The sequence below is a fragment of the Microcebus murinus genome, chromosome 9 (genome assembly GCF_040939455.1).
Source record: "Microcebus murinus isolate Inina chromosome 9, M.murinus_Inina_mat1.0, whole genome shotgun sequence".
NCBI lineage: Eukaryota > Metazoa > Chordata > Mammalia > Primates > Cheirogaleidae > Microcebus > Microcebus murinus.
The window spans coordinates 48,019,287-48,038,035 of NC_134112.1; the positions used below are offsets into that span (position 1 = coordinate 48,019,287).

At 37.8% G+C, this 18,749-nt stretch overlaps 1 protein-coding gene across 6 annotated transcripts in view; it reads right to left on the reverse strand.

Annotated features, from left to right (window-relative positions):
- CDK14 (cyclin dependent kinase 14) overlaps positions 1 to 18,749 on the reverse strand; it is a 542,302-nt gene that overhangs the window by 334,770 nt on the left and 188,783 nt on the right. The gene's annotated exons all lie outside the window — the stretch shown is intronic.

Genomic DNA, 18,749 nt, shown 5'->3' on the forward strand with positions numbered 1-18,749 from the left:
CCTTCATTTTCCTAAGCTGTAGTACCAAATTACATATTGGTGCACACTCTCCCTGCCTTCTTTTGTACAGCTCACTAATAAGTGGATATTTCCCACCTTAAGCTGGCTTCTTTCAAACCCTTCACAACGCCTTCACATAAGTCTCAAATAGCACTAAGTACTTGTGGGGATCGTTTGACAGGAGCAAAGAAAACAAAGTTAGATGCCTAACATTATCGACAAAATTTCAAATGATGGTTTCATAGGATCAAAATAGCATCATTATTGGGTGTGGTTGGCTCACACCTGTAATCCCAGCATTTTGGGAGGTCGAGGCAGGAGGCTCAATTGAGGTCTGAAGTTCAGGACCAAGCTGAGCAACATAGTAAGACCTCTTCTCCACAAAAAAAGAAAAATAGAAAATTAGCCAGGCATGGTGGTGGGCGCCTGTAGTTACTTGGGAGGCTGAGGCAGGAGGATCATTTGAGCTCAGGAGTTTGAGGTTGCTGTGAGCTATAATGACACCACTGCACTCTGGCCAAGCCAACAGAGCATGACCCTGTCTCCAAAGGGGAGAAAAAAGCATCTTGTGAAAAAATATATAAAATAAGGTGCTAAATTTGTCTAGTACACAACAAAATTATATCACACTTCTGACTATAACAGTCAAAAGAACATAGGCCAGGATTTAAATTTTAGGCTTTGTTTCCACTAGCTTGTGATCCTGCTAGGCTATTCTTCATCTATAACATGAGGATAATACCTGAATCACAAGGATACTAAAAGACTACATGAGGACACGTAAAACACCTACCATAGCACCCAGAACAGAGTGGGCACTCCAGAAAAATTTGTTTCCTCCCTTCCATAAGCAAGGGTCTGGAACTACCAAGAATATAAGAAGTACCCTCAAGTAACCTTTGGTATTTAAGAACTCTGGGTATTTCCTGCACTGCATAGCACTTGCAAACATAATGGCTTATTTTATCCTCAGTGATACTTCACTATTTAGCAATATATTAATTTTTTTCATCCTGAATGGTATCTCAAAAATACGAACTTATTCAAGGAATTTTCAGGTATTTTCCTTTTAAATATGCTTATCTGCTTTCTTCTAATCCTCCCAGCTTTCTTTGTTCCACTGGAAAAGCTGATGCCTGTATATGTATGATGAAAACATAATTACTCACCAGAAACTTCATACGTAAGTGCTACTGTAGGTGCAGCCCCGTAACAGAGGCAACTAACCAACATCCTTCGTTAATGATAGACTTTATTCTTAGAGCAGCTTTATGTTTACAGAAAAAGTGAACACAAAGTTCAGAGGGTTCCCACACACTCCCTCTCTCCTCCCACTTCCCAGTTTCCCCTAGTATGAACATCATGGGCTCCATTCGTTATGGCTGATGAGCTAATATTGATCATTTTTATTAAATGAAGTCCACACTTTGTGTTTTACATTCTATGGGTTTTGACAAAGGTAAAAGGACATGTGTCTACCATGACAGTATGACACAGAATAGTTTCAATGTCCTAAAAATCCCCTGTGACTTTTACTTTTTAAATAGGAATGTTTTTCACTCTGATTATGAAAGTAAAATATGTTCACCTCAAAAAAAAAGTTCAATAATTTCAAAAAGTAAAAAGCAAAAACACAAAAAAGTCCATCATAATCCCAACTGGTAGAAAACCACAATTTGGTGCCTTTGCTCCAATTTCTTTTTCCATTCATATGTCACCATATGTGTATGGTGTGTGTATATGTGTACTCTCTTGGATTTTTCCTTTGTTCATTTTCATTTTAATTTACACACACACAATGTCAATGAAAAAGTAAACAAAAATCCTCAGAATTCCCACAGATGCGGTATTGGTTAAACCTCTCAATGGAGAACAGCTGTAGCTCTTTGGTATTTAAGAATGCATGTTAAGAGGTTTGTCTCATCTTCCACTGCAAATATAAAACCCAATTATTTGATTGTAGAAGGGGAGAGCACTGAAGTGGAAGTGAATAAAACAGGAGAAAGGATAAGGAGAAATGGTGCCTGGACTCTTTCTCAGTTTAAATTCCTATAAGTCTTCTAGAGCTTCCACGTTGTCCTATCTTGGACTCAGACCACAAGTTTCCAATTCTCCAATTCATGTTTCCAATTCTCCACCACCAGCCCGACCCCAGCAAAGCAAGGGATGGGAAGGACAACAGTTAAAAGACAAGAGGCTATTTTAATTCCTGTTCTCCCTGACTAACTAAATCTTAATATATCAGAAGGGGTTTTATAATTAATTTTAGAAGAATATCCTGTTCTGGTTGTTCTGTTGGATATTTTTGGCAGATCACTAAGGCTTTAAAGAAAACTGAAAGCCTTCTTATGTTTTTATTCTTAAAGATCATGAACTTCCCAAACTTTACGGCTCAACTAACAACTAAGACTTCAGCTCTGTTCATCCTTGGTTCTTAAAAATCACCAGTCTCTCCGACAAGGAAAACTGCGCCCACTGCTATCCTTTCCACTCATGTAAAATAAAACAGAGCTTTGAAAGGAACATAGGCAGTTGCTAGGCTAGAAAAGACAGGACAAAAGAACATCTTAGCTTGAAAGGCCAATAAGTTCCGGTTACAGTGACAGGGTAATATGACAGCCAGTCCTTCTTAGAAAGAAAATAGATGTAGCTTGTCCTCTGAAGCAAGTTATTTCCAGCCTTTCACCCTCAGCCCAAAATGTAAATGATACTCAGCTTAACTCTCGCCCTCCATGTTCTTGTATCTTTCCAGATGTCTACACAGTAGGCGTACGATAAATGTTGGTTATACTGAAATGAACATCCCAGCTAGCAAACCTGTATGTCAGTACAGAATGGAGGCATGAAGAATCACCATAATGCTAAGAAACAATTTCAAAAAAAATATATATATATATCACTATTCACAAGCACTTGGTAACATATTTCACTTTGATTCTGAATGAAAAACATGCATAAAACTCATATTGTCTATAACAAGTTATATTTCACTAAAACAAACAGTTTATACTAGAAAGGGAATGTCGGCATAGCATCCTAAGATGCGATTTGGATGAAGTGTGAAAAATGACCAGAAAATACAATTATTTGTTTCTCACATGTAATATGTGGTTTCCATCTTCTGAAGACTTCTAAGGTACAAATTTGCCATTCGTTTCTGAATCTTGAGGAACACACTACAGCAAGCAGACCATTAAAGCGCTGCATTCCAGGGAAAAGGACAGATGGGGTGGGAGGAAGGAGGCAAATGGGCTTCCCTGCTTACAACCTTTGTCGCCAGAAAGCTCTCTCCCTGTGACCGGCAAGCCTGTTCATTATGGCTAATGAACTTCCTCATACGCAGGCAGGAGGCATGGGCAGAGTGGGAATAGGTACAGGGCTGTAACTCTGGACACCACGCTATCATCTCGGTTCTACACCACTAGCTCTGCAACACTGGCTAAGTCAATTAACCTCTGGGGCTTGATATGTCTCCTCCCTCACCTCTTAAATGAATGGGTGGGACCAGATCTCAACATTTTTTCACCCAAACTTTCTACAAAACTTTCTCGCTGGACCATCAGCAAGTCCACAGCAGCAGAGAGAACTTTGGTCAATGTATGCTCTGTAATTTGTAATATGAAAATAACAGGCATACCACACATGTTTTTTCTAACAACACATGCTTTCCTCTCCTCATCACAATCCTGATATGCAACCCACACCAGGCTTGAAAACCACTCCGCTAGGTGTTCAATATGTCTACTTACACTTATGTTTTGAGAATCTGCAAATCTAAGGTTCGGCCTACAAAACTCAGGCACACCTTCAGACCAGAGATGATGCCCCCACATCCCTCTGCATCTGTCTGTCCACCTGCCCCTGACCAGGGCGAGCAGGAGCCAAAAAGGCAGAATGCAGTAGGAAAAGCCAAAAAAGGACAAGAACTCTGGGTATTTCCTGCACTGCATAGCACTTGCAAACATAATGGCTTATTTTATCCTCAGTGATACTTCACTATTTAGCAATATATTAATTTTTTTCATCCTGAATGGTATCTCAAAAATACGAACTTATTCAAGGAATTTTCAGGTATTTTCCTTTTAAATATGCTTATCTGCTTTAAATACTAGGTGGTGTTTTTTTTTTTTTACTATAAATTACTCTGTATATAAAGTAACTTTAAAAAGAACTATAAATGGCCCATCTAATGTAAATTCCTTGCTGAAGATGATGACTTACTTTAGGAACGCTAGGACTGCAAGTAATTCCAAGTATTCCATTTTATGATCAGCTTCACGCTTACACCACTAATTTGACTTCTGGTTTTACATAACATAAAGATATAGGACAGGGGAAAACTAAATCAATCTGCTAAGTGCCCAGTAACAAGTGTTCTCATTAGGTTCTCTTATGTGTAACCTTCCCCTGGGCCACTTCAGCAGTGGGGAGGGCGGCAAGCAGCCAAGGAGACTCGGAGGAAGGTTACTGTCAGTAAGGAAGACATGGTCAGTGGAATCTAACACCAGAAACTGAAGTGCCTCACTGGGATTTGAACTCAAATCAGTCCATCATTCATTCAACAAGCAGATGAGCGAGTATCTCCAAGGGAAACTCAGTCAGACGCTGCTGCCATTAGTAAGACTAGTGTTAATAAAGCCAGACAGACAGGAGAGAGAGATACGGGGAATTCCGTAGTATTAGATTAAAATAGCTTTAAGAATTCTGACCTAACTTAATAGGAAAAAAAACTTAAAGGATTCAATGAGAAAGCTAAAGAGATTAGTCAGAGGAAGTTAAGTACCTCCTGATTCAGGGGAATGCAGACTCAAATGACATGAAAGAACTACTTAATGGCAGAGACTCAGAATCCTCCAGTTGTGACAGGGACTAAAAAGAAGAGTGCCAGGCGTCCTTTGGTGGCTGGGGAGGAGGACGCTGCTGGACCTATGCTGACCTCCACCAGGTCTCCAATCTCTACTGGTAAGTTCCCTAACTCACTTTATGTAACAAGGCCACTCTGCCTGGGACAATAACTCTGAATCACTCTGGTTGACAAGGGCTTTGGGAATGTTTAGTTTCAAACAGAGACACAATGATTTTAAATCAAACCCACAGTACTAACACCTTTGAAGTTAAGTTTAGGGGGTTCAATGTGTGATCACTTGGACAGGGTTCAATATGTGATTCATGAAGTATTTATGTTTAAGACAGTTTGATATATTAATAGACTATTCTTATAATGTCGATTTAATTTATTTTAGACTTGCGATTTTCAATTGAAAAAGGTAGGAGAGAATTTTATTAGGTTTCCACCAGCACTGGAAATGCTTAAGATGAACCACAATCATAAATTTTGTTTTATTAGATTTACAAGAATAGTTTACATACTTAGAGAAGTTCTAGTCGTTAGATCAAGGCATTTGAATGCTTAAAAAAAAACAAATATTATCAATAATATATTAAATTTATAAATGCCGTTTAAAAGTATTTATGAGAATTGTATTAACTAGGCCTGTCATTGGAACCGACTAAGGCTGTTTAGTTGGTACTCCTCTAGATTGCTCTGAACCATAACCAAGCAGAATAATGTCCTTCCAACTTCTCCCTGTAGTCCACTTACCCACTGACAGGAGACAGACTGGCATTTTTCCAGAACTCATACTTTTAATCCTTCAAAAGTCCATCTTCCCTTGCCTCCTACTCCCATGGGAATGGTGTATTTTTCTTGACCCTCACCTTTATGCTGAGTGTCTGCATGCTCTCAATGCTAGGTAAAACTAAATCAAGCATGCATATGAGTTGAAAACTTAGGTCCACAGAAAAACCTGCACAAGAATGTTTACAGCAGTTTTCCTCACAATGGCCAAAACTTGGAAACAACCAAGACGTCTACCAGTAGATGAATGTATAAGTAAACTGTGGTACCTCCACACAATGGAATGTTATTCCATAATAAAAAGAAATGAGATACCAGTCCAAAAAAAGACACACAGGAACTTTATATGCAAATTGGTGAGTGAAAGAAGGCAATTTGAAAAGGCTACATATATTCTATGCTTCTAACTATATGACATTCTGGTAAAGGCAAACCTGTAGAGGCAATAGAAACAGCAGCAGTTAACTGATGTTGGAGTGGGTTTAGGAGGATGTGAATAGGTAGAAGACAGGGAATTTGGGAAGCAGTGGAACTATTCTGTGTAATACTGTAATGGTGGATACATGACATCATGCATTTGTCAAAACACAAAGAGCTATACAACACAGAGCGAACCCCAATGCAAACTATGGACTTTAGTTAATAATAATGTATCAATATTTGTTCATCAGTTGTAACAAATGTACCACAATAATATTATTTAAGACCTTAGTAAAAGAAGGAACTGTGTGTGAGAGGAAATGAGAATATGGGATCACTGGACCTTCTACTCAATTTTTCCATAAACCTAAAACTATTCTAAAAAATAAAATCAATTACTTATAAATGCACACACACACAACACACACACACGCAAGTTTAAAGAAAAAAATGCAATTAAAAAATTTAAAAAGCAGAAATTAAGCAATTAAACTTTTTTTTACTCTCTCCCAACCTTGCCTTCCTATTAGAACTGGCATCTTCACAAAGACGGCCAACAGTGCCAGGGATACTGAGTTCTTAAAAAATAAAATAAAGAAATTAATGCTTTATTCAAGAATTCAAAGTGAGTGGACCAACAGCCTACAAAGTTTTTTGCTAAACTATAGCGTTTAGGAGCTTTCCTCTAAGTTATTAGAGGTTGAACTCATAGACATTCACATACAATTCATTCCAACAGCTGGAATTAATTGGCATCCTTGCTCTGGAAGGAATTTCTCTGGAAGAAATTCTTCTAAGATAGCTGTAATTGCAAACACAATTTCTTGAAATTTCTATCCAGATGACTAGGCCTTTAATTTAAAAAATAAAACTGCTAGGAGTTTTGACTAACGGAGGCATAACTACCACACGCTGTGTGGTCATTTTTACATTAATCTATCCTCAAAGAATCCTTTCCAAAACATGAGTAATAAATTTTTTAAACAATGTAAATAGATTTATGATATAGAAATTATGTCAATCAGAATTAGTCATCTTAGCAAAAGAGCTTATTAAAAATAATTCACATTTCCCAGATCCCTAATATTCAGGTTCATACTACCTGAAAAACTATGTTAGTAAGAACTATATTTTCTACAATTCACATAACAAGCTATTTTTTAAAAAGGTTATCCAAAAAAATTTTATCTAAAAATAATCACTTCCAAGATAACAGCTTGTATACGCATCTCCATCATCTATACCACAGCAAGGCAGGCAAGGGTAATGACCACCACAAGTATGAAATAAATGTTTCTTAGCTCTGAAGAAGTCCCTCTTCTTCTTCAAATACTTCTTGTTTGAAATATTTGAAATTTAATTTTTAGAAATAATTATACCATGGTTTTAGTGGTTTTCATAGGCATTTTATTTAAAGAGATGATTTGCAAATGACTACAATGAGGCCATTATCTTTCACTTACAAAAAAAAATTCCTTGGAGGTCGGTCCTCCAGGGGACCTTTACAAATCTCACTTGCTAAACTGGAGGTATCTTCTGTTAAATTAGCAAGCTCCAGCCCAAGTCAGAGGCTCAGTCACATATTAATATAAACACCATCACAGACCCATAGGTGGGTACTGGTGATTCCCTGATTTGGACTACAGGAGTACTCTCTATCTCCCAGCTACTGAGAAACTTAAGTCACTTTAGCTATGCCAGTAAACTTTAGTTATGTATATAATCCTATTCTTTGTGAATAGGCCTCAAGCGATTCAAATGTTAATTTGTCATGTATCCTGAAGTGAAGCCAAACTTTCAACAGCACAAGGCAACTTAACCTTTCATGATTTCCTGAGGAGAATTTAATTGCTTGCTTGAGCCAATAAAGACCATAAACCACAAATCTACCAAAACAATTTAATCAGAAAATATTTGAAATATTGCCAGCAAAGGGTAATTCAATCCTTGTGGCCATCTCACTCCAAGCTATTATTGTCTATTTTTATTACTATTTTAAATTATTTTATCATGGTTATGCCATGTCACCATCACCATATTATTATTATCACCACATCTGTTAATTAGACTATTAACAAAAATAATTTATTTTGCAGTACTTGACAATTTCATAAATTCAGTAGATCATTATAATAGACCCATAGAGCAAAATGGCAAAGTGCATCATTTCTCCACCCTCTTTAAAGATATCTTAAACACACGCTCAACTTGCTGAGTAACTTGTCCAGGGCTGCACAGCACTAATGACTGGCCATGTCTTGGAACCAGTTCTCACTCCACATACACATTCTTTCCACTAAGCGATGCTACCTCTCATTAGCTGTTGTTCCTTTGGGATTAAAGAGAACAGAGAGAGGTAGAATTATTGATTCCCCAACTGACTCACAGTTCCCCTGGGAGCAACTGTTTCCAAAACTATTTTGGTACTATACCCTACAAACATTGCGTTCATTCTTAGGATGAGGCAGCCAGCTAAAAGGGCTTTTGAATACAGACACTTTCCCCATTCAGTCACTAATTGTGGTTCTGGGCAGCTTTGTTTTTTCTCTACTTTAATGGGGATGATGCCACTAGCTACACCTCATAGGACAGTTGTGTGGATTAGACAATACAAGTAAAGCAGGAAGTCGAGTATCCAGCTCAAAGTCCACATAGAATCAATGTTGTCTATCATCATCATGACTGTTTCCCAAAACTCAGCTCTAGGCACACCTGCATGTGTTAACACAAGCCTTCCCTGACAAAGCCCGTCCACAGCAATCTTCATTTACACTTTTAGATTCCTTTTGTATTTAGGAAAGATTTTGTACTACTTGCCAATATATGGCCATAAAATTGATGCTTACTTCTTTCACAAAATTTTGTGTTATTATTTGAAGAGTAGTAGGAATTCTTTCCTTCTATTTATTTTTATTTTCCAAAACATATAGAAAGTACCTGCTATGTGCTACCTGCATCAAAATATTGTGCATTCAAATAATAATCTGGAAATGTGTGCTCTTCTATTCTCTAGTCCCATGTCACAACAGCAGTATCCATCACAGCCAGGCTTTGGAGCTTTACTCTCACCATGTCTAGTCTTCACAGGAACCTGGCACAGGAAGATGGCACCGTCCCTGCCTTGTTAGAAGGAAGGTCAAACTATCTGTCCAACTTCACATACCAAGTGCCAGGACTAAGTGTGGAGACGAGGTCTGGCCGATCCAAACCTACCTACTCTTTCCTACTATGACTTGCTGTGAGCATTTTTCTTGTTTCTGTCACCTTTCCAATCTGATCACATTCATTTACACCACCCAAGTAAAAGTGGCAAAGCCCAACGGGGCTTCTTCTCTCAGTGCTGGAAGCCTTTGTACCTTGAAAACAGTACATCCAAACTGAAAATGAAGCCAGAAAGAACAAATAACCAGAATTGTTCCCTCTACCTCAATCTTCTCTTCCCAGATATTTTGAAGTATTCAATGGGAGATGTTTTTTCAAAATGGACTGATTATTGTTCTACTTAGAATACCTCAAGAAAATCATAATCAACTATTCTTTAACTATTTCTTAAGATAAAGAGCAAAGACATTTCCTTCGGAGTGAAGGAATTAATAAGACATGAGGAAAACGAGTCTGATAGCTTAGCACTGTTAGAAGGAAAATTTAAGACTCAGGATTCTTAAATGTAGGAGCCTGAGTTTTGAGTCTTAATGAGTGATAACATCCAGAAGCAGTGGAGTGGGCTCAGGAACCCCCAAGTCCTCTCCAGAGCCACCACCAAGAGGGCGGGACAAAGAGGCCAAATTTACTATTCCTCTCTTTCTGTTATCTCCAAATCAGTACTTCTGGGAAGAGCCACATAGTAGGCCCTGTTCACAGAAGAGTTCATAGAGTGATCAGCTTACCAAGAAGATAATTTTCAAAAACTTTGTTTATCAGAGTATAACATACATACAAAGAAGTAAAACTTTCAAGTACACAGTACAAGGCTTATACATCCATATAATCTGCACCTGGATCAAGAAATAAAAAGATGCCTAGCATTCCAGAAGTCCTTTCATATCTCCTGCTAAATATTATCCCTGCCAAGAGTTATCACTGTCCTGATTATAACACTGTAGATCAGTTTTGCCCATTTTTGCCATAATTACATGTATTTTTTTGTGTCTGCTCTCTTTGAGCCAACATAATGTTTCATTGCATATTAATGTATTAACAGTTCGTTCACTGATACATCTAAGTTTGGAAGGGGACAGTCGGCCAGAAGGATTCAGAGCTCAGCCGTGCTGTCCAGCAGGGGCTGCTCTGTGGGCAGGGTAGGGAAGCACAGTCCCGGGTCTCGGGACAGGAAGAGAATTGCTAACGGTGGGCTGGAATCACAGAGAAGGGACTCCAAGTGTGCACTGGTCCCAGCACAATGTAGGGGAGAGTAAACTGGGGAAAAGAGGAGAAGGAAACAGCAGCCATTAACTCATGATCTTGCTTCAAGTCATCCACCCAGGGGCCAGCCAAGCCGTTAAAAACACATAACTCTGAAACTCTTCCAACAGAGTTCACTCCCTGAGCTCAAATGCAATCTTTCTAGAAAACTGCCTCTATCTTATCACTCTCAGTATTAATATTTTGGCTGTGCCACCTACAAATATAACCATGCAAATATTTGAAATATCACTGATCCTCAACTATGAGCTAAGCATTCTGCTAGATACTGTAAAGAACATTAATACCAAAGAAATGAAATATATGTCTCACCTTCCATGATAATACAATGTTGAAAACAAGAAGAGCACACATGGAGGTAATGAAGAAATATCAGATAGTATACAATGAAGAACAGAATGAATGGTGCAGTACTAACCACAAGCAGGATTCACACCTTAGGGATTAAAGAGTAGAAGACTTAGAGAAGAGGGGACATTCCAGAAGAAACGTCAGCAGAAGCAAAGGCCTGAGGCCTGAATGAAGGTACAGAGTGGACAATGGGTGGGCAGGGGACTCCAGAAGGCTACACAGAGAAGATGCCCCTTGATGGACCGAGGGTAGACACAGAAGATGGTGAGGAGATGGTTCAGTGACAGGGAAGGTGGAGGTCAGATAATGGAGGGGCTCTTAAAGTCTGACAATGACATTTACCTTGATGAAGCAGGCAGCAAGGTTCCTAAACAGCAAAGTGAAGTGTGGATCATGATTACAGTGGATGGCAAGGAGCTCAGCTCACAGCCTTCTTCGGTGCCAACAGAGCCATCCCTCAGTTGCTACACAGCTGTATCCTTTGTTGGGAAAAGCCCTTGGCTATAGGAGCAGCCTCTGCCCAGTTTATGCCTCCCTTGCAGGGGGTGACCTGCTCAGAGGCAGGTATTTGTGGAGGCAGAAAGGAGAAGATTAACAGAGTGGTTACAAAGGACAGCCATGCAGGCAATGAAATTAGAGGGCCTTTGAAATGGACTTCAGGGGCCACTCAGGAGAATAAGGTTTAATGTCCTGAACTTTGGCCTCAATTTTTGACAACTCTAAAGCCCATCCCCAGCTCTGGAGCAATCTGTAAGATCAGCTGGCGCTTAAGGCACAACTTCATTGAAGGTCAACCTCTTTCTATCCCACAATGCCATCCTCACTCCCTTGCAGGTGTGTTTCCTAAAGCAGTTCCCAATGATCATGCATGTAACTCTGCCTGTGGGTCTGTTTCCAGGGACCCTGACCTAAGACTGTGTTTAAGGGGAAATAATCGAGCCACAGAATGTAGGAGAAATTAAAAGAAAGGACACACGAATCAGAAGGAATTAGAAAGGAAATTATTTCAAGAACCTCCACTACTTTATATCTGAATAGGGCAACAGCAACGAAGCTGAAAAGGAAGGGGATAAAGGTGGTAGCCATTTTGAGGAAAACTCTGCAAACATGTTGAAAGATTTCTTATGAGGAGAGAGGAGTCTAACGCGACCATGGCACAGACAACCCGAGAGACTGATGTCTTCAGTCTGTGAAAACAATGTCAGAACACAATCCCTGAAGGCAAGAGGATACTTTGGTCCAGGGCATTCAAAGTGGAATTTGGTTTGGTCGTGTTGAGATGGAGATAGTAGCAACATATTCAACTAGAGTTACATTAGGTTGTCTGAAATTTGGAGCTAAATCAGTCAAGGCTAGAGATGTGGATTGAGAAATCAGCACAAAGAGGTAACGGCTGGTATCATAAGAGTAGGCAAACTCACGCGAGGAAGTGAAGACAGTCAAGGCCATGGATTTGTAGGATGCCCCAGGAAGCAGAAAGAGGAGAACACCTCCGCAGAGAAGAGAGAAGACATAAAGATGCCATACTTAAGAAATAAAATACAGGATGCCCAGTTAAATACTGCAACGGTCATACTCATATTTTATTCATTGCTTACCTGAAATTCAAATTTAACTGGGCATACTGTATCTTATCTGGCAACCCTTGGAACTTGGGAAATAAACAGACCAAAAAAAAAAAAAAAAAAAAAAAAAAAACCAACTCAGGAAAGTGTGACATAATAGAAGCTAAGATCATTGTTCAGGGGTAGCAGCAAATGGTGGTGTCAAATCAAAAATGGTGTTCAGGATGAACAAAAATTTTACAAGGTCATCAGTTTTTCTAAGTGAGAGTCACTGATAGCCTTTAAGAGAAAATATCCTAGTTTTTATTTGAAAATTTCCATAAAAGATTGATTTCTATGAATTACTATGTGTTGTCTTAATGTACTGAGTCTTGATTAAATTATTATTTTACCAAAATTGTCTCAAGGAGGAGAATTCCATTGCCCCTCAAAAAAAAGGGCAAATGTTAGTTATTGCAAAGGCTCCTCTTCCTACTGGGGGAAGGTTAAGATTCCTCACAAAACTAGCTGGAAGCTCTGAAAAGACTGTTTGTCTACATTAACATATGCATTTTTACATGACCACTTAAAACTTTAAAGAAATGTCTTCTCTAAAGACTGCAAATTGTTTAAAGTAAGTCCACGAACTCAAGGGGTCTACAGCAATTAAAAAGAAGACAGCTTTCTGTGTTTATTTCCATGGAATTAAAAAAAAATCTCCACAGGGAAATGCAAAATACAAATTGCACTTAGTGAACATGAGTTATTTAAAATAGGCATTTAATTTGGAGCAATGTGATGATGTGTATATCCATCTACATGTATATGGAAAGGACTGTATCTTGGAAATATTCACATTAAATAAAGCTGGCTAGATACCCTGTGGGTCACATATGCATAACAAATCATTTCAGTTACTTCCTTGTAAACAAAGAAAAACAAACATTCTGCATTAGAAAAGTCCATAGGTTTGAAAATCTCAGTTCTTGACTGTCATCTCAAATTTGCTCTTACATTATATTAAAACTTCATCTCTGAAATACAAAAAGCCATATATTGCTCTCGGATGACACATAAAGCTTCCACTAACAACTCCATGCATAAACCAAAGCAATATATCATTGTACTTAAGGATTTGCCTAGATGCTTTATGAAGCCCAAAAGCAATACACATGTTTATCGAATCATTGAAATAATATGTCCATATATTATTCTGGTCATATTTTTACTCCAAGTACAGCAATATGTATAATAATGTGGCAGCAAATTTAAAGTTTGGGTAACAAATTACATATATACAAAAAATTCTGGCCATTTGCTCTTTGTGGCTCTTAAGGTTTTGTTTCACGCAAAACATTTTGGATTAATGAATGTTTTACTTAAAGAAGGCAGGACTTCCTACTAAACACTGCAAATTCAATGCCAGTAATTTTTCATAACATGCATAAGCTTCAAAGTTGAGGGGAAATTATTCCTAACAAACCAAATTTACTGTCATTCGCTTGCTTGAATATTTTTTACTTCATTTTTAATGGTTTCAGTAAATCTGAAATTATAATAGCATGGGCTTATTGGCCAAGTCTTTTCAACAGGCTATTGCTGAATTAAAACTCATAGAGAAATATACGAAGCATCTAGAAATATAGTTATTCAAGTTATAGCTAATCTGCCAGTGATCCCCGATTCTAAAAACATTCAAGCATGCATTTGAAAACAAAATTGTGTGATAAGCAGCTGTTCTTTCATGTTTTCCCATTTTCAGTTTGATTTAGCTCTCCTGATAGGGCAACACTTAAACATATTTTCTTTTGTGCTAATTATTTGTTCCACCATGTGTGATATCAATGAGTTCTGCTATATTAATTGCCTATGAAATAGCAATATGTTTAATATTTGGTTAATCTCTTTTTCCAAGATTTAATTGGTTATGGGTGAATCCCTGCCAGACAAGTTTTGATTGTTTTCTAACACATTCATAATTCTGCTAGAGAGGACGGCATGTGTTAGGCTAAGAAAGGAAATCTGGAGCAAGAGTTGGAGTAGAGTCTGCAATTCTGGGCCACTTAATTAGCAATTCACTTAAGGGTTAAGTTTTAACCTCTATGATCCTGCCTCTGAGAAGCAGCCCATGCTAGTGTTAAGAGCATTGCTTCAATGTCAGATGAACCTAGGTTTGAATCCAACTGGTAACCAATTCTGTGGGTTTACAACCTGCTGGTTAGCATAGGTAGGTAGTGGGAGATTGGTTCCCTCACCCACCATCAAGCAGCTGCAATATTCCAAATGTATTTTAACATAAGAGAGGCGAAAGGGAAGACCTACTCCAGATCCAACCCTGGAAGTCCCTGAGAGAGCAGAAATGTTTAGCTGCTTCCCATGGGCTTACAATCTGTATAGTTTAATTAAAGACTTTTTTTGAGACACAGCCTTCTTGCTCTGTTGCCTGGGCTAGAGAGCCGTGGCATCATCATAGCTCACAGCAACCTCAAACTCCTGAGCTCAAGTGATCCTCCTGCCTCAGCCTCATGAGTAGCTGGGACTACAGATGGACGCCACCACACCCGGCTGTTTTTTTCTATTTTTAGTAGAGACAGGGTCTCGCTCTTGTTCAGACTGGTCTTGAACTCCTGACCTCAAGCTATCTTCCCGCCTCAGCCTCCCAGAGTGCTAGGATTACAGGCATGAACCACTGCTCCTAGCCTAATTAAAGACATTTAGAAAGTAACAGCGAAAACCATTTATTAAGTGAGTATTATGCATTTAGAACTTCTGAAAAACATTACTTACACAAGTCACCTTAAATAAGCAAACTCCACCAATCTGCTGCTCATCATGGAAACTAGCTCAATTCTCCAAAAAACAAAAAGTGCCAGTAGCCACACAGAAAAACTAACCTGGGTCTCCATCAAGAAAATTTTATAATCATCAATACTTCTGTGAAACCGAGCTGTCATCATTAAAACTGCCCCCTGCTGCTGCTTCCTGCCCACACTAGCCCTAAGCTTTAGGACAAAAAGAGAGAGTATCAGCTCAGAGATAACAGAACCATGGCCAAGTTCTTGCTTATTATTTCCTCCAATTCTTTTTCTTGGGCCCTGTTCAAGTTGTTGAGTTTTTTTTTTTTTTTAAGTACTACTATCAATTCAATTCTTACGGGTATACTCAGGGATTTGACTAAGATGGCATGTGTCCAAAAAATATAAAGGTCCCACACAAAAATTTCCCTTAACTTTCTGCTTCTGAACTTTTCCCACAAAATACTACATGGTATATTTTCCCTACATATGCTATTAATTTGCTTTTTTAAAAATTAAAGTATGAGTTATTTGATGGTCTTTTAAGGAGTTGCACCACACTCAAAAATGTCAGAAGAAAATGAATACAGAATAATCTGAATGACGTGTTTTTCTGGCACTTCACACCAAGATCAAATATAATCTGTGGTAAGAGCTGCATTTTAAAGATGTGATTCACTGCCAGATCTCTGACCATCTTTTCTACAGTGAAGACTCAGGACTCTCACACTCCAGGCCTGAACTCTTCTGATCTTGGTAGCTGAAACTACCTACTCTCTCTAGGACTCAGTTTGTTCTTTCGTTAAAGGAAAAGACCAGAGTACATAATCACTAATTGTGTACTATCGCTCTTCTCAGCTTTTATATCCTAGGACTCAGTGATTTCTACTGGGATAAATGGCTATCACCTTGGGTTCAGCATATATAACATGAATTGAATTACTTCAGCCCTTAAACTGTTGTCACTTCTGACTTTCCTGTTCCTGTAAATAGTTTTATCCACTTCAAACTCATCCTTGCTGTAGACACTCAAATCATTCTCAGAATTTACTAATCCCCTTGAACTGGACACAATCTTCAATATCTTGTTTTATCTCTTTTCCAGGTGCTCGATAAAAGGGCCATAAATGCAAAGCAGCCCCCAAATGCTGAAGGAGCCAAGAAACCAAAGAATGAGGTAGAAAAACAAAAGGGGTTTTATTGGGGGAACTTATAGACAGAAGGATGGTCTTGGGCAGCTGCAATCAGGTAGATTTTCATACCTGTTACCCCCAGGTCCAGCCAGGGCTTATATGTCATAGAGAAAGTGGGTATGTGCTCTGTGTAAGACAATTAAAAGCAACCCTCTAGGACAGGCAAGAATGCTGTATGTATAATAACCTGTAATTTGCATGATAACATCAAGGTTGCTCTTATCTAAAGGCAGGATTTATAGTGAGTCCATGATCTTAACACCAAGGACAGTAAATAAAGCAAAAGTCAAAAGACACTCATGGGACTGGAGTTAATCAAAAGTCAACAGGGCAGATTAGCATCCAAGATAGAGCTACTGATCAATCTAGCTAAAAGTTTAACTATTTCGATGTTTACAGTAAAGAACAAACTTTTTGTTTAACTGATTCCTCTATTGTCTTTCTGTTTCATTGATTTCCATTCTGATTTTTATTATTTCTTTCTTTCTTCTTGCAGATAAATTTGCTATTCTTTATTCTTAAGGTGGAAACTTAGATTATTAATTCAAGATCTTTCTTCATTTTTAAAATTATGTCTAAATTTCTAAATTTCCCTCTAAACAATGCTTTACCTGCAACCCACAAATTTTGATATGTTGTGTTTGTATTTTCATTCACATCAAAATGCCTTAAATTTTCCAAGGGGTTTTTTTCTTTGACCCATAGGTGTTCAAAAGTATGTTGTTAAATTCCCATATGTTTCTAAAATTAATTTTTGTTGTTTGGTTTTAATTTAATTACTTTGTGGCCAGAGAATATACTTTGAATTATTTCAATCTTTCTAAAGTTATTAAGATTTGTTTTGTGCTCTAGCGTATAGTCTACCGTGGAGAATGTTTTGAAATGTCCCCCTTTCTCAATTGAAAAAATAGAACTTTGTCTCTAGTTTTTGACATAAGTTCTATTGTTCTATTGTCCAATATTAACAAAGTCACTCCAGATTTCTTGTGATTATTACTTACACAGTATATCTTCTTTCACCTTTTCCCTTTAACCTTTTTGAGTCTCTGGAACTGAAGTGTTTCTCTTATAAACAGCATATTGTTGAATCTTCCCTTTTCATCCAGTCTGAAAATCTTTCTCTTTTGATTTGAGTTTTTTATCAATAATTGTTGATATGGTTGGATTTGTATCTGCATCTGTCATATGCTAATTTTTCCCTAGATATCTCATACCTTTTCCTATGTGTCTCCTTTACTGTCTTCTCTGTGTTAAAGAAATATTTTTTAGTGTGCTTTTTAAATTTTTTTGCTGGCCTAACTGCATTATTTCCTTAGTGGTTGTTCTAGGAATTATTATACAATTTACAACTTAATTTATTACAATTTACTTCAGCTTAATATTGACTTAGCACTCATAAATATAGTATCTTCAGCCAGAGGTGGTAGGTTATGCCTGTAATCCTAGCATTCTGGGAGGCCGAGATGGGAGGATTACTTGATATCAGGAGTTCAAGAACAGCCTGAGCAAGAGCGAGATCATGTCTGTACTAAAAATAGAAAAAAATCCCTGGTGTGGTGGTGTGCACCTGTAGTCCCAGCAACTCAGGAGGCTAAGGCAGGAGAATCACTTGAGCCCAGGAGTTTGAGGTTGCTGTGAGTGAGGCTGAAGCCACTGCACTGTAGCCCGGGTGATAGAGTGAGACTGTCTCAAAAAAAAAAAAAAGTAGTATCTTTGTTCCAATTTTCTCCCCGCCTCTCTATTATCATTTTCATACACAGAACATCTCTGTATATTTTATGTACAACATATAGTGTTATAATTGTTGCACTAAATAATGTCTTTTTATAAACTAAAAAAAAAAAAAAAACAGAGAAAATGTATAAAATCTTTCATATTTACTCACATATTTACCTTTGCTTGTGTTCTTTATTTTTTCCTCTGGAATTAAGTTAGTGTTTAGTGTCATTTTATTTTCCAGTCTGACAGACCTCATTTAGTATTTTTCTCAGTCTTTGCTGATCTGAAAAATGTCTTAGCCTTCATTTTTGAAAGACAGTTTGTGGGATGTAAATTTTTAGTTAACAGGGATTTTTTGGGTTTTGTTTTCTCTTATTTTTAAGCATTTTGAACATATCATTATGTTGCTTTCCTGCCTCTACTGGTATGTATGAAAGGTCAGCTCCTAAACATAATTTTTCTCCTGCATGTAATGAGTTGTTTTACTTTTCCTGCATTCAAGATTTCCTCTCTGTCTTTCCTTTTAAACAATTTTATGATGACGGCTCTAGTTTTGGGTCTCTTTATGTTTCTCCTAATTGTGGTTCATTGATCTACTTAGATTGATAGGTTATTCATGTTTTTAAACAAATTTAGTAATTTAGGGACAAGTATTTAAAAAAAAAAA